The sequence below is a fragment of the Rhinolophus sinicus genome, linkage group LG06 (assembly GCF_036562045.2).
Source record: "Rhinolophus sinicus isolate RSC01 linkage group LG06, ASM3656204v1, whole genome shotgun sequence".
Taxonomy (NCBI): domain Eukaryota; kingdom Metazoa; phylum Chordata; class Mammalia; order Chiroptera; family Rhinolophidae; genus Rhinolophus; species Rhinolophus sinicus.
Window position 1 is genome coordinate 119938889 of NC_133756.1, and position 14320 is coordinate 119953208.

General features: G+C 48.7%; 1 long non-coding RNA gene across 2 annotated transcripts in view; it reads right to left on the reverse strand.

Annotated features, from left to right (window-relative positions):
- Positions 1-3628: 3628 nt before the first annotated feature.
- LOC141572225 (uncharacterized) overlaps positions 3629-14320 on the reverse strand; it is a 44260-nt gene continuing 33568 nt past the window's right edge. Inside the window, exons 2-4 of one of the 2 annotated variants that reach the window (XR_012497491.1) lie at positions 7875-7950; positions 6339-6417; positions 3629-5540 (exon numbers count right to left, since the gene is read on the reverse strand). This is a non-coding gene — a long non-coding RNA (uncharacterized LOC141572225). The remainder of the gene's footprint in view (positions 5541-6338; positions 6418-7874; positions 7951-14320) is intronic. The other variant, XR_012497492.1, reaches the window with a different exon arrangement.

Here is a 14320-nt window from a genome sequence, read left to right on the forward strand (position 1 = left end):
TCATGGGTGAATTTGATACACGTGGGTCATGTCTTTATCCAACCTATTGATAAGATGATAACCTGAGCTGGGCCCAAGACAGAAATCCCTTTAATCAGAGCCCCAGCAAATGTTTGATCAGCTTTCTAAAACCTGTGAAGAAATACCACATTTTTAAACCATCCAGTCATGCACAGGTATACACAAAAAAGAATTGAAAAAAATGGGTACTAAAATAAATACTTATACATAAATATTCATAGCAACACTATTCACAATAGCCAAAAGGTGGAAACTACCCAGAGGTCCATCAATGTACAAATGGTTAAACAAAGTGTGGTATATATATATACAATGGACTATTATTCAACTATAAAGAGGAATGAAGTTCTGACACATGCTACAACGCAGATGAACCTGAAAACTTCATTCTACGTAAAGGAAGCCAGACACAAAAGGTTTCATATTATATGATTCTAGTTTAGGTGCAGGGAGGGGCTGAAGGGAGAGGGGAATAGGGAGTGGCTACTTAATGGATATGGGGTTTTCGTTTGGGGTGATGAAACATTTTGCAATTAGTGGAAGGTGTGGTTGCACAACACTGTGAATGTATAAATGCCACTGAATGTATTGTGCATTTTAAGATGATTGATTTTGTTAAGTGAATTTCACCTCAATGTAAAAAATGCATCTGCAAAAGGAAAAAAAAAAGTCCAATGCATTCAGCAGACAGCCTTGTGTGGGTATTGGAGACACTGAGATGAATGAGACTTGCTAGCTGCTAAAGCTGGTAGAGCCCCAAACCATTAAAGTTAAGAGTGAGCTGCCCCCTGAGATCCACCTTCCATGCTGCTGGTTCTCCTACTGGTTGGTTACTATTATCACCACCGTGCAGACTTCCAGGGGTGCTGCCCCTCCCATCTTAGTGGTCTGGCTTAATACTACACAGAATGCATCCTCTTACTCACTTTGCAGTGGAGAAACCAGACAAACATAACCTTAGCTATGTGATCAAGGTTAACATTCACAGTAGTGAATAGTAGGTACCCTTGATCTGATGTGATGAGAATGGCATGTTAGTTGTGTGGTCTTACTCCCAAGAACTTCTAAATTCCATCTAATCATGAGAAAAACATCAGAAAAACCCACATTGAGAGCTAGTGTACAAAATACCTGACCCATACCCCTCAAAACTGTCAAGGTTATCAAAAGCAGAAAAGTCTGAGCAATTGTCCCAGAGCAGAAAGAGGGTAGGGAGGCATGCTGATTAATGTGATACAGTGCCCTGGGACAGAAAAAGGGCATTAGGCAAAAGCTAAGGAAATCCAAATAAAGTATGGACTGCAGTTAGTTAATAATAACGTATCAATATTGGTTCTTCAGTTGTGACAAATACAAGATGTTACGACAGAGGAAACTGGGTGAGGGTGTACAAGAATCCTAGGTACTACCTTTGCAACTTTTCTATAAATATAAAACTACTATTTTACAGAGTTTATTTTTAAAGTTTATTTTAAAATGTTATCTAAAAAAATGCATCCTTTTAAAATCCTCACAAGGGCTGCCACAAGGCCGTTCAGACAGAGATAACAATAGGGAAATGAACAGAGTGGAGTGTGACCTATGAAACAGTTTGCAGTGTCCGGTGACACTTGTTCTCCGGGTGCTCATTGATCCCAGGGAGAAAAATAAGGCCTTGCCTGATTGAGACCCTGGTTTCCAAGTTCCTGACCTGCCACTTCCTGACTTGGGAGCACACCTGTAGATACAAATACCTTTAAAAATCCAGATTCAGAGCGTAGGGGTCTCTCTTCCGTAGCCTAGGACCCCACAGCAGTTCTGCTTTTCAGGCCCTGGACAACGCATCTTCCCCAGGGGACTTATACCAGGAAGAACTTTAGATGAGACACCTGTCTGCCGATAGGGTGGAGTTTTGGACCTGATGTTTATGTTCTAAGTCAACAGTGGGATACCTTAATCCAACATAATATCCACAGATGCTCCTGCCCACTAACTAACAAGAGGTCATTTCCTTTTTTACTGAGCAAACATTCCTCCATTTGGTACGTGAAGAAATCATGGATGCCTTTGACTGAGGCCTTTCTCAGATACAAACGCAGGGCAGGACAGTGTAGAGGTTAAGAGGAATGGTTTGGAATAGACAACCCTAGATTCAAATCCTGAATTTCACCACTTCTTAATTTACCTAAAACTTATGACCCTCAGTTTCCACAGCTGTAAAATAAGGATAATAATAATGTCTATTTTATAGGATTGTTGGAGGAAGAGATAATTCATGTCATGTGCTTAGCATAGTACTTGGTATAAGGTCTCAGGCTCTCGTCAAGGTTCTTGGATGAAGCTGATGAGAAGTCCACAGACTCCAGGGAAGTGGCACCTGCCACCAAGGCCATAAGTCCGTTAGGATAGAGAAGACTGAATAGAGAGAAAGGACTGGCTGAATCCTGGAGCCAGTGGAGAGGCCAGGGAGGTCTGGGGGGTCCAAGACGTGGGTTGATGTGGCCTGAGCTTCTGGAGTGTACATGGTGCACTAGACATTAGCCTTTTAGTTGAAGGACCATGAGGAGGCCGGGCGGTACACGCAGGGGGCAGCCAGAGTGTACCTGGAGGTCTCAGGATCCATCAACCCCAATTGTACCCTGGCACCCAGCACTGGCCTGGCACACAGCAGGTGCTTATTGGGGAGGGGTACCAAATTATTTTATCTGAAGGAATAGTATAAGTGAATGAGCATAAGTGAATGCTTTGGTACAACTTACAGAAAAGGTAAAGGTAACCCCGACATCTATGCACTACCTTGGTGACCAGGGAAGTAAGTCACCACAGTGGCTATGGGAAGCCAGCATAAGGCTTAGCTCTCATCACTGTCTTCCAGGGTTTACTTGTCAAAGAGATAATCTGCCACGCCAGACTTGGGAATCCCCATCTTGTGCAAGTTGCTTACATGGTAATCCAATCCTTTGATGAATTTCACCTGCTCGTTCAGGTAATGAATCTTAATGAAGTCACACAAAGGAGGGTCATTTTTGTCAGTGGCCAGTTAGTGCAACTCCAGTACTGACTGATTCACACTTTTTTCCAAGTGTAACACACACTCCATTGCATGCAACCCATTCCCCAGTCATGATGCTCAGGTTTCTTGATATCCTGAAGGAAGACTTGGCCACCTCATCAGTTCTGCAGCTTCACCTGTTTCTCAGCATGTTCCCTCTCTTCATGAGATTAATGAAGAAAATATTTGGCAAAGTTCTTTAAAGCCACATCATCAAGGTCAAAGTAGTAAGACATGGATAGTTATGTGTAGGAGGTACAGAGCTCCAGATTTATGGCCTCTGAGTCCTAGGGTAGTTCTAAGCCCTGCAAGGAAGTTGTGGTTATCGTGGTGGGTGGCTAAGGAGATGCAACTACAGCGGGACCTTGGGACAGTTCGAGGGCACTGTGAGGAAATGGTGGCGAGCTGGCTCTGAGCAGCTGGCAGGGGTGGAGGTCGAGTACTTGGTTCCAGCCAAGCACTGTTGAAGCAGGAAACGGCAGGGATTCTCTGCAAAGACTGTGATTAAGTGCTTATCAAGCACACAAATTACAGAATGCAAGGTCCTTGTTGTCAACAGAAATTGCCAATCTGATGTGTGGAAAAAGGAGAAACTTTATTCAGGTAAACAGTTTGCAAATTGGGAAACGCAGCCTCTGGTAGAAACCAAAGTGTGCTCCATTAAGATAAAGGGGAGGCTACCTTTTATAGAGAAACTTCCCACCTTGGTTCCTGATCGATCCATTTTATACAAATGAAGAATCAAATTTTGCACAACTGATTGGTCCAAATTGCACAGTCATGATTGGTGAAAATTGTGTGTTCTGACTGGTTGTTATGGAGCAGCTCTGACTAGTTAATATAGCTGCAAATGAGGATATAGCTGCACAGTTCTGATTGGAACAGGCAGGTCTTAGTCCATTGGTCAAAATATGATACCAGAAACTCCATTATAAGGGGTCTTAAAAGAAGACCAGTGCGGGAGGTTGGAAGTTCAGTCCGTGTCTTTTCCCTGAAATGCAGAGTGCACGAGAAGCCTCTGTCAGTAATGGCTGCTAGACTCTGGTTATGAATTTGGGCACAGTTAACCACAAGGAATCGTTCTTGGCAGATATATTCCTTTTGGGAGTTCACACTGTCCTCAAGGCCTTCACAGTCTAGCAGGGAAGACATGGCACACCCCACACCCAGGAAGAAACTTGCCTGGCAGTAGGGCCAGATTGTGGTCATTGAATACCCCGAGGGAATGAAGTACTTCCAGGGTGAGGCGTGGGAGGATGGTGTGAGGCTGGGTTGCAGAGCAGGAACACTGCTGTATGCACTGGCCTCGCTGTCCCAAGAGTGCTGGGGAGCCGAATGACTCAGGGCAGGGCAGGGTTGCAGGCTGGAGGAAGGGTGGGGCACCCAGGGAAAGTGCCAATAAACCTCAGGATGAGCCAGCTTCATCCCTACCATCCTGCTTCCTTCTCTCCTTCCGTAGTGTACTGCTTCTGGGCAAAGGCCACTACAGAAGTTCACAGACAAGCAACAGCTTTGACGGCATCTGCAACATAAATAGCAAAGATCAAAATGGCATAAAGCTGGAGTGACTTTCTGAGTGCCAAAAATAAGCAAACATCTCAGAGACTACTTTAAAAAAAAAACAAGGGCAGCTAAGTGTAACAGGAGCTGGAGCTTCAACATTGGGCAAAGCTGAGTTAAAATCCTGGCTTAGCCTAAACCCTTAGCACCCAAACTCCCTGAGTCTGTTTCTTCTTTTTAAATCTGGCACTGGAAATGATGTCTGTAGGAAGCCTGGCTCATTCAGTGGGGTGCAGTGACAGGTAGGAAGACATCACCTGTCACTGTCACTTCATTATCCCAGATCATGGCTGTGAAGGGGCCTGGACAAACATGCTAAATGCCACAAAGGCTTCCATGTAGGGCAAAAAGTCACTCATCTTTCCTAATATTGCTGAGTGACTGTGATCATCTACTAAAATTGCCCCGGCAACATCTGATGCCCAAGGGGAGAGAATAGTGCAGTGTAACTTGTTCTCTGAGCCAGCCTCAAGCAGCTGCATCCATCCCTCAGCTCTCAATCAATCCATCTCCTGTGTTGGGTTCTCAACCCAGTCCTAGAGGGCATGAGAGACGAGGAAGACCCATCCGCTGTCCTCTAGAAACGTAGACTCTCACAGGACAGGCCACTCTCTGAGAACTGGCACCCCATGATACGAAGCCTCCTCGGGTCATGGATCCACAGCACCTGACAGCTGCCCAGTTCTGGCCCTTTGTGTGGTGACCTCTCAGCCTGGTCTGCACTGATCCTCCTCCATGCCAGCCACACCTCTCTCCCCACTGCTCACTGCACAAGACAGGGCTTCATCTGTGCACTTCCCTCCATCTGGAAGGTCCTTCTTCCAACTCCAATGTGGAAGGTCTCCTGCGAAGTCCTCCCCTTTTCATCTCCCCTCAGCACTTTCATTTCTTCCACCAATGTTGATTGAAGCTTGCTGTGTGGTAGGACCTGAATAAAACAGAACACGGGCCCCACCTGTGTGAAGCCTCCACTCATACGGGCTCCTCAGTCCTTGTGAAAGGGCAATTATCTCCCTGTTTTATGATTGTTTGTATGTCTGTCTCCCCACTAGCCTGTGAGCGCCGTGGAGTTGGGGGGCTGTGTCTGTCCTGATCACTGCTGTGTGTCCAGTGCCGTCACACAGGGTGTCATGCAGGGTCTCAGTTCCCGCTCCCTGCGCAAGAACACAGGACATGGTGAGGCCAAAAAGGAACAACGGAGCCATGGATAGGGGAGTCATACCACTATATTCTCAATGGTGGCTGGTCAAGACATAAAAACTCACATCCACCAGTACCCCATTGAGAGGTCTTCCTGCACCCCAGTCTCGCTGGGGGCTGGGTGGGACACAGGAAGTAGGATCAACACACCCGCAATCCACAATCTGCTTGCTAACCGCACTTGCTAGTTGCAATCCGCCGTTGGCATCTCTGCCAATCAACCAACCCCCTAGTGTAGCCACAGCAGTTATTTAGTGGCTAATGGCTAACTGGTTAGAGCTAATGGCCAACCACAGCGGATGCCTATCTGATTACAGCTGATGGCCATCTACTACCCGAGCCAGCACCTTTCCACATGAGGCCGAGAGCCTGGAAACAGCTCTCTGGGACTCTGTCCCCACAGTAATATTTGGGACACGCTTATACTAAAAAATTGTTCGTTGCTTATCTGAAATTCAAATTTGTATTTGCTAAACCTGGTAACTCTTTCCCCACCCCACCTCCCATTTCAGAATCTGCCACTCACCTCTGCCTTGAGCCTCCAAGGAACCATCAGAGAGGTCCTGGGCCGCCTGCAACATACTCAACCGATCAGGAACTTAGAACTGGAAGGAACATTGAGGGTTATTTAGCCCCATTGCTCCCTCATATGTGGATGACGAGAGAGGCCCAGAGGGGACAGGCACTAGCAAGCTCTTGGGCCCCTCATAATTCCTTGGCTGCAACTTGGGCCTCCTGGAGAGCAGGACCCTAGGGAGGGGGTGTGTTGCTTAGGGAAGGTCAGAGCCCTCCCAGGTAAGGCAAGGCAGTACTGAGTCTCCATGTTTCTGCTCTGACACACCCCCACCCCAGGCAGTTTCCTGGATCCTGACACCCCCATGTGGGTCACTTCCACCTGCCAGGCTATATCTAGAGCCTTGCCCAGGCCCTGGCTCCTCAGCTCCTGCTGGGTTCCCTGTCAGAAGGAGTTGAGTTGGTGGGGTGGGAGGTGGGGGTTTCATAGGCAGGAGCAGGTGAGTGGGGCTGACCTCATGGGAGAAGCTGGTCTTCCAGGTGGTTCGTTGCTTGGCCATTCCCCTCAGCCCCTTCTAATAACCCGGCCAGGTAGGTCTCTCAGGGATGACTCAACTCAACTCCCAGTGGGAAACTGAGGCGGGAAGTGGGGGTAAGGACTTGGCCAAAATCAGCCAGTCAGTGAGGCAAATGAACAGTGTTTTCTCTGTCAAGCAGCCATTCCATCCATGCTCCCTATTGAAATTGCCGACCCCTACCCTGTTCTGTGTTTCTTCATCTCACTTTTCCCTGCTCGACATATTATGTATTTGTTTACTGTCAATCTCTAGTTAAAAAATAAATCCTGTTCACTGTCTTGAGATCCTAGAACAGAACTTGGCACTGAGTACGTGCTGAATAAGCATTTGTTGAAGGAAATCGCCCCTATCACATCTCACTTTGTGTGGAACCCCCTACGTGACGCCACAGCCCTCCCATAGTGTAGCGTCTGAGAGGAGCACGGATCTGTGCTGGGCTATGAGCTCCCAGGTTGGGTGGGTGACTCCCTCCTCTGATTGCAGCCCAGCCTGAGTTTTGGGACTAAGAAAGTAACAGCGCAGGGCTGGAATGGTGATTTCAGGTATGCTGCTTGGTGGCGGTTGGGCTCTCACCTGTCTACCCCAGCGCACCCCTCTGGACCAGACAAGCTCACACCTGAGCATGGCCGGGAAGCTCAGTCTCAGAGTCACACCGAGCTAACCACTCCCAGCCGGTGTAGCCCAGGACACAGCCCTAAGCAAGGGGTTGATGACCTGTCTGCTCCACCATGTTACCTGGCCTGTCCCCACCCCTTGCTAGGCCTCGTTCTGCCTGTCTGTACAATGATGGCCTTGGGCTGACTGATCTCTAAGGTCTACTGGCCAAGCCCGTTTTTGGCTGGTTTCCACTCCACCCCATACCTCTCCACCACCCATTTCTGCCCTGCCCTGGGGGTGTCTCTTATTCTTAAGCCCAGATCCTCCCCTCCATTCTGGTCAGAGCTTTTGCTGCCCTTATTCCCTGTCCTTACCTGGAGCCCAAGTCCAGGTTCTGTCTGTCATGGAGACCATGGGTGGGTGGGGCCTGAGGCACTGCCCTGGGGGTACCTGGGACATTTCAAAGTCATCCAGAGAATGTTACTCAGAGAGGATCTGTCCAGACTTGCCTGGCCCCAGCCCTCTGACCGGTCTAGCCTTCTCCATCTCTAGTTATACCATCTCCCTAGTATGTCCAAAGCTGAACTCTGCACCCTCCCCAAAACCTGCTCCTCTCTCAGCCTCAGCAAGGGCACCTCCAACTACCTGGGCCAGGAACTCGAGATCATGGAGCCTCCTCTCAGCCCCTCCCTGCCCTCCTCCTACCCCTCACTCAGTCCTGACCATCCCTCTGTGACATCCTGGGGATTGTCCACTTCTCACCTTTAGCAGCTTCACCTACGTTCATACTTCATCGTCTCTCTCCCGCACCTTGAAAGCAGAGGGCTCCTTGTCACTGCTTTCTCTGCCTTCAATCTGTACTCCAAGCAGCAGCCAGAGAGGGTTACTACTGGCAGCAAATCCAGCCTCGTCACTCTCCTGCTCAAAACCCTCCCATAGCTCCCCATCACCCTCAAGGATACAGTCAGCTCCTTGGCCTGGTATGCGAGGTGATTCTTTATGTGGACACTGCCAACCTCCCCAGCTCCTCTCACACTGCTGTGCCACTGACTGCGGAGCATTCCTGCAGCTCCCAGCCGTGGCTCCAGGTGTTCCCCCCACCTGAGATGCCTCCCTCCTTCCTGATCCTTAGACTCCTCCACCTTCAGTCATCCGGAGAGTTCACAGTAGGAATCAACTTGTTACCCAGGGGGGAATGAATAAACAAGGCTTTTCTCAGGGTGCATGTGTGTGTTTTGAGAGTAAGTCAATGTTTATCTATTTACTCACAGACACATAGTTTTGTTTCAAAAAGGATTTAAGACGGGTCGTTAAATATTTATTGAGTGCCCGCCATGAGCAGCAAAGCCCCGTGTGCACACATGCTCACCCACACGCCCGCTTGCAGGCACAAGCCCGGAGAGCCATGAGGGTTCAGGGCACAGCGCTCCAGGGTGAGGGAATTCAGAGGAGTCGGGAAGAAGGAATGGGGAGCTAGGGAGGTAGAGGGGATTTGGAAGGAGACAGCAGTGAGAAGAGCACGGAAAGAGGCAGGAATAGAGGAAACAGAAGGAGCAAAGGCTGCAGGGAGGAGGGAGGAGAAGCACAGCATCCCTCCGTGATTCCTGTTTGCATTTTGTCCAGGTCAGCTTCAAGCCCTGTTCTCCTTTCCTCTTGCAATATCACGGGGTGAGGGACAGGGTGAAGATGGAAGTAGTGGGGGCGAAGACTGTGGGAGCCACTCAGACTCTAGTTTCCCCACAGGAGGGAGCCTAGTTTCTCAGCCAGCTGGCAGCCTTGTGGGCACAGTTTACTCTGAAGTTCCCAGCACTCTTTCCATCCTCCATTCATCTCCTCTATCCCTCCGAACCAGTCTGTGAGTAGGTCCACAACCATTTCATCCGGGAGGAAACCAAGGACCAGAGCAAGGACTTCATCCCTTTGTCCTCAGAGGCTAAAATCCTTCCTCTGTCCTCTCTTAGGTGCCATCTGCTCCTGAAACCTCCATAGTTGGGCACAGCAAGAGGGTACAAGAAGCACATATTGGGTTGGCATCAGGAAGAGACCCTGAGAAGGGACCCCTCTCTGCACTCCTCAGGCAGGAAGGCACTAATGCCAGGGCTTCCCTCCATGGGCTATTTTAAATGCTAGGCCCCTTTACATTTCTACCCAGCCCTGGAACCCAGCTGGGCACCAGGAGACGGAGGCTCCAACCCCAGCTCTGTCATCACTTGTTTGTGACGCTGACCGACACCTTGGCCCCTCTGCCCTTTTCCAAGTTGCTGAACTAGAGGATCTTCAGGGTCCTGAGCTCCCTGGTCTCTGTGACTTCAGGTTTCCATGGGATTTGGTTTGTCTGTCTGCAGAGACTGAGAGCAGGACCAGTTCCCATCCCATCCTGCTGGTCAGCACTGATGGGGGCTCTCCAGGGAAGATGATGGCAGGGGGTTAAGGATCCTAGTTTCATCTGCTGCAGTCCAAGCTGGGGCTGGCCTGGCCCACTCTCCAACTGACCCCAACTGACTCCGGCACTGAGCAACTGGGAACTGACCCAGGTTGGGCTGAGGCAGCTGTCAAGGCAGCCCTAAAATTAGCCCCAACAGGGGTAGGGAGGGGGCACGGGCCCAGGCTTCAGGCTCCTAAGGCTCCAAGGGATTGAACCCACACCTCACTCAAGGCAGGAGAGGCCAGCTGGACTTTTGGCAGTGCCCCTGCCATGACGCTGGGTGGGAGAGTCATAAATGAGTATGGACACCTTTCAGGAGGGGGATTGAAGGGCAGGTACCCCCTACTAGTTGTTTGAGCCCTGATGTGGCTCCTCGGCCTCAGCCTGTCAGAGGCCTCGGAAGGACCAGGGAGTGTCCTTGCTATTTATATTCTTCTCTAACAGGGTTGAGGGGGCCAGCCTGTCCTTCCAAGTCTGAGTTGGATAACCTCACTCCTTAGCACCACTCCCAAGCACGGAGGAACCAGGAGGTAGAGCAGCCAGCTCTGAGAGTAGGCTGGAGAATGGAGGCAGGCCCAGGGCCAGCCCCTCCCACTCAGGGATAGTAGCTCTGCCCACTCCCCTCCTCTCTGCCTCGGTGCTGTGAGGATCTTATTAAATGCAGATTCGGATTCAGAAGGTCTGGGGTAGAGTGTGGAAGATGCTTTAAGGTTCTAACAAGGTCCTAGATTGGTCTGCAGACCACACGTTGATCATGAATCTTATTTCCCAACCAGCCTGGGTGGACCCCCAGACCTGGCTCCCTGTCCTCTGATCCACAGGTATTCTGCATCCTTGCCCACCTTGGCACACAAACCTCGGCACATGCTATAGCAGGTGACTGTTTCACTGTGGATTCCTGCATGAGTGTGTAGTTATCCACGGCGATCCTTGTGGCCCTGTGTATACTGCGTATGGCTTCTTACATGTGTAGAGAATGTACAAAGATGCATGTGTACAATAATGAAAGTAGCTACAATTTTAAAAACTAGCTAACATTTATTGAGCACTATGGCCAGGCAAGGTACTAACAATATTACAATATCTCCTTTAATTCTCATAACAACTCGAATGAGGTGAGAAAATTGAGGCTCACAGCAGTTAAGTGACTTGCTCAAGGTCACATGACTAATAAGTGGCAGTCAGGGCTGCTGTGCAGGTGCACCCACCTTGGTGCCCATGAGCGTGGAGTGTGTGTGCAACTGGGTGGGCACTGGCGAGTGCATGAATAGAGCAGCAGCGAGGATGACTCGGTGAGGGAGGAGTTGTGTACAGTGATTCAGAGCGTGTGCAGAAAGCAGGTGGGAAGGAAGGAGACACGGGCATGAGTCAGACCAGCCTGGGCTTGAATCCTCACATTGCTGGGCCGAGCGAGCGTTGACTTCCTCCTCTGTGAAATGAACACATTCATAGCTGCCTCATGAGGCTGCTGCTGTGAGAAAGAAATGCGATAACACACACAAAATAGCTTGTCCAGGGCCAGCCCGACACACCGTAGGTGCTCAGGATGTGTGAGCTGGCCCTTCCTTCCCCTGGTGACTGAACTGCTTGGCCATCTGGGGAGTGGCTTTGGCCAGGCTGGGTGTAGCCAGCTCACTAAGAGGACACATCTGGGGAGGGCCAGGGACAAGCAAGGGCAAGGCCAGGAAGGTGGTGTTGGAGTCATAGATGAAGGAGCACCCCAAGGAGAGGCAGACATCCAGAGAGCGCTCAGAGCCTGGCTCATTGCCCCTTGCAATGGCCCAGACTGGAGACACCTCAACTCAGGAGAGGCTCTGTCAGGAAGGCAAACACCCTGTCCCTTGACTCAGCCTTCAGCTATGCCAGAAACATCAGTCCTCATTGTTCTTTGCAGACCATGCCCACTGGGGACCAAATCTCTGGTGGACTGGGCTGGATATCAGTTAGGCCGGGCCTTTGGAAGTCCCTGGTCCCTTCCTCCACCCACAGCACTAACCTTCCTCCTGGAGCTGGGGTATCCCCGACATTGCCCACACCTGGGTGGCTCCAAGCGTGGGCAGCTGTGAGGCATCAGTAGGCAGACCCCTAACGCACCAGACGTGTGCTGCCAGCAAGTTTGCTGCCTGAGTTGCTCCTCAGGTACTGAGCTGCCTGCTGTGGGCTTCTGTAAAACGTGGAAAGTTGCCTTGCTGTGCATTAGTCTCTCCTGGGACCCAGAGCAGACGGACATTCAGATGGAGCCCCTGGCCTACCTAGAAGCAGGTGCTGGGGATGAGTCCAGGATACACTGCTGATGAGAGCTGGCTCAAGGTGGGAAACCAGATTATAGCAGTGGTGGGTCCAGAAGCTCACTGCATTCACCTCCTTTATTTTCCGTGAGGCTCCTAAGGCCAAGAGAGGACCATCACCAGGCCAGGGTCACCAGGAGAAGGGCCAGAGAGCCCACTGCAGCCACTCACCCATGTTGTTGGTGGGAGAGCTTCCAGAGGAGGATGTGAAAGACTGTGGCTCTGGCGCCCCCATGTGACAGAAAGGAAGAAAGACAGGGCCGGGCGGAGGTTTGGGAAAATGGCTCCCTGAACGGAGCGATTCCAGTGATTCCTGGATGGAGGTGCCCTTCTGGGATAATAGGAGGAGGGCACTTTCCAGTTACACAGCCCCTGTCCCTACTGGTCACAATCCAGTATCTACCTCCCCACTAGACTTGGATAACCCAAAGAGCAGGATGGGGTCTGACCCATCACATCCCTCTGGTGTGTGGGAGCACGTTGTGAGGGTTTGAAGAAGTGGTGTGAACTGAATTGAGTTCAGTATAAATGGAAGGAAACCGTTTGGAATGTGAACAAAGATTTATTTATGCACAAGAATGTTCAGCTAATTCATGTCTGTAAAAGCAAAAATTGTGTTGATAATTGAAGGGAATGATGGGTACAGGGGTTCATTACACTTTTCAATTCAATTTTTTAGTGTGTTTGAAATGTTTTGAAACAAAGGAATGAATAGAAAACATAAAGATCCAACAATAGAAATCTAAATAAATGATGATGCAGCTGTGCAAAGAAATAATGTCTAGAGACATTAAAAATGCTACACAGCATTCTTTTGTGTTTAATTATAACACTTTATTGCTACATAATTTACATAACATACAATTTACCCACTTAAAATGTACAATTCAATGGTTTTTAGTATATTCACAAAGTTTTGCAACCATCACCATAGTCAATTTTGGGACATTTTCATCACCCCCAATAAAACCCATTAGCACTCATTCCTCATTTGCTCCCAAACCTCCTCTTCCCCCAACCCAGCCCACAAATTTACTTTCTGTCTCTATAGATTTGCCTATTCTGGACATTTGATGAAAATGGAATCATAGACTATGTGGCCTCTGTGTCTGACCATTTTCAGTTAGCATGTTTTCAAGGTTCATCCATGTTGTAGCATGTATCAGTACTTCATTCCTTTCTATGGCTGAATAACATTCCATTGCCTGGATATATCACGTTTTATTTTTCCATGCATTAAGTTGATGGACATTTAGGTTGTTTCCATTTTGGGGCTATTATAAATAATGTTGCTAGTAACAGTCATGTACAAGTTTTTGTGTGGATATGTGTTTTCATTTCTCTTGAACATATACACACCTAGGAATGAAATTTCTGGATCATATGATAGCTCTATTCTTAATTATTTGAGGAACTGCCAGACTGTTTTCCAAAGGGACAGTGCCATTTCACATTTCCACCAGCAGTGTACAAACGTTCACATTTCTCCGCATTCTTGACGCATTTGTTATTATCTGTCTTGCGATCCTAGTGGGTGTGACCCATGTAATTTTTAATGACGCAGAAAATATCCTTGGTGTAATGTTAGATTTTTTTAAAAACAGGCTTTAGAACTGTTTATATAGTGTGATCGCAGCTCTATAAAAATATATCTACAGAAATCACACTAAAAAATAATCTACCAAAATGTTAATATAGTAATCTGTGGACAATTTGGGGTGATTTTTGTTCTGTCCTAAATTTTTGAACATGCGTTGATAGGAAAAACACTCAATATTATAAAAGGAGGTAAGAGAAAATCAATAAATGTTAGAAAGAGATAATGTAAATAAGTTACAATGAAACATTAAAAATGTATTTAATGATGCTGATTAAGCACCAGTCTGCAGGACCATGGGCACTTGGAGAGGGGGTTCTGAGTGGGGATGGGAGAGGCAAAAGAATCAGGCCACTGATTCCAGGGTAGCGGGTGTCTAGAAAAAAAACATCACCCTCAGTGGGAATCAGGGAAGGCTTCCTGCAAGATGCAATGCTGCAGCTGGCTGGACTCTGAAGTAAGAGGCAGATTTAGACTCATGGAGATGGGGGATACCCAGGTACATCAGAC